Source organism: Colobus angolensis, unplaced genomic scaffold, assembly GCF_000951035.1.
Source record: "Colobus angolensis palliatus isolate OR3802 unplaced genomic scaffold, Cang.pa_1.0 Scaffold55, whole genome shotgun sequence".
Classification (NCBI taxonomy): Eukaryota; Metazoa; Chordata; class Mammalia; order Primates; family Cercopithecidae; genus Colobus; species Colobus angolensis.
In genome coordinates this window covers 881,526-883,952 of record NW_012119043.1, presented here as the reverse complement: position 1 = coordinate 883,952, position 2,427 = coordinate 881,526, and positions in this window count along the sequence as shown.

Genomic DNA, 2,427 nt, shown 5'->3' with positions numbered 1-2,427 from the left:
CGGCTTGGCCCGGGGCCCGACGCCACGGCGGCCCTCCGCCTCCCGGGCTCGGGGCACGTCGGGAAATGGAGTCCTCTCGCCCCGAAGGCGCCGGGAAGAGGCGCGGGAAGCCCGTCTGGGAACTACCTTTCCCAGGATGCTCCGTTCCCAGGCCCTCTGACGTGTTGACAAGCACTCCGGGACAAACCAAATGGACCTAAAATCAAAGGGAAGGAACCACCAAGCACACCGTAAATGGTCCTTCCCTCTGCGTTCCAAGCGCTGCACTAACATATTAACTCTTTGGTCATTTCATCATCTGTTCGCTTACAGACTCCCCTGGGGCCCCAGCGCCTTCCACTTGCCTCCTCTGAAATTGCTCCCTGAGTCGCTGTGGTTCTCCCCACTCCCCCGGGTTTGTCTCCCGCCCCGACCGGCAGAGGGCGCAGCTGCACCTGCCACCCGGAGTCCACCTGCAGGGTGCCTGGAAGAAGCGAAGCACCCTCTTTGGCCTTTGCCAGAATTTGAGGACTACCATTTGGGGACTTCTGAGCCAGGTGTGGTTCTGAGGGCTGTATAGGCATCAGCCCGTTTTACAGCTGAGGAAACTGGAATCCAGGGGGTTAAGCAAATTCCGGCCCCCTGACAAGAGCAAGGCTGAGGCCAGGTGCAGTGGCTCACCTGTAATCCCAACACTTTGGCCCCACATCCAGAACAATTAGTTTAAAGACATAATTTTACAGTCTCCATGGAAGGCAGTAGACTCTCCCACATTTTACACACTGGGAAAGTGAGGCACAGAGGAGAGAGAGCCGCATGAAATGCGCTGTGGGCAAGATTGCAAGAATCGCGCTAAAATGAAAACCTCCCAGTGTGCACGGTGTTCCTTGGCTTTTGACTCACACACAGCTCTGGAAACAGATCGCTTTTTACCACTTTTCAGTTGAGGAACTGGGATTCTGAGAAGAGTGATGAGGAACTGGGATTCTGAGAAGAGTGATTTCCCAAGTCAAGCCTGTTGTACCAAGAAAGCAGCTAGGGAGGGCAGGGCAGACTGAGTCTCAGATGGTCAATTCACCACAGTCCACATGGAAATACTTCTTTTTTTTTTGAGACGGAGTCTCGCTCTGTCGCCCAGGCTGGAGTGCAGTGGCCGGATCTCAGCTCACTGCAAGCTCCGCCTCCTGGGTTTAGCCATTCTCCTGCCTCAGCCTCCCGAGTAGCTGGGACTACAGGCGCCCGCCACCTCGCCCGGCTAGTTTTTTGTGTGTTTTTTTTTTAGTACAGATGGGGTTTCACTATGTTAGCCAGGATGGTCTCGATCTCCTGACCTCGTGATCCGCCTGTCTCGGCCTCCCAAAGTGCTGGGATTACAGGCTTGAGCCACCGCGCCCGGCCGGAAATACTTCTTATACCCTTCCAGGGGCCAGAGTCCAGGATCCAGTCTTCCTTTTTTTTTTTTTTTTTAATTCTGTCGCGCAGTCTGGAGAGAAGTGGCACGATCTCAGCTCACTACAGCCTCTGCTTCCTGTGTTCAAGCGATTCTCGTGCCTCAGCCTCCCCACTAGCTGGGATTACAGGCATGCACCATCACACCCAGCCAATTTTGTATTTGTAGTAGAGGTGGGGTTTCACCATGTTAGCCAGGCTGGTCTTGAACTCAAGTGATCCGCCTGCCTTAGCTTCCCAAAGTGTTGGGATTACAGGTGAGCCACTGCACCCGTCCTCAGCCTTCCTCTTGTCAGGGGAACTTGGGAAGCCAAATGAGTATGGCAGCCACGAGACTTGTGTGATTATGAAGCGGGTCCAGGTCTTGGAGGAGCCTGATAAAATCCGCCTGGCCCACAACCAAGAGCCACACTTACTGAGCATTTATTATGTGCCAGGCATCATGCTGAGGACCCTGCACATATTCTCTCATCGAATTCTCTGATGTTGGCCAGGCGCAGTGGCTCACGCCTGCAGTCCTAACACTTTGGGAGGCCGATGCAGGCAGATAGCCTGCACCCAGGAGTTCCAGAACAGACTGGGCAACATGTCATGACCCTGTCTCTACCAAAAATGTAAAAATTAACCAGGTGTGCTGGCACGCCCCTGTAGTCACAGCTACTTTGGAGGTGGAGGCAGGAGCATAGTTTGAGCCTGGGAGGTCGAGGCTGCAGTGAGCCACGATCATGCCACTGCACTCCAGCCTGGGTGACAGAGTGAGACCCTGTCTCTAAAAAGGATAAAAATGAAAAAAAATTAAAAATTAAAAAAACAGGCCAGGCACTGTGGCTCATGCTTGTAATCCCAGCACTTTGGGAGGCCAAGGCAGGTGTACCACTTGAGGTCAGGGTTCAAGACCAGCCTGGCAAATATGGTGAAACCCTGTCTCTACCAAAAATACAAAAATTTAGCTGAGCGTGGTGGTGTGCGCCTGTAATCCCAGCTACTCAGGAGGCTGAG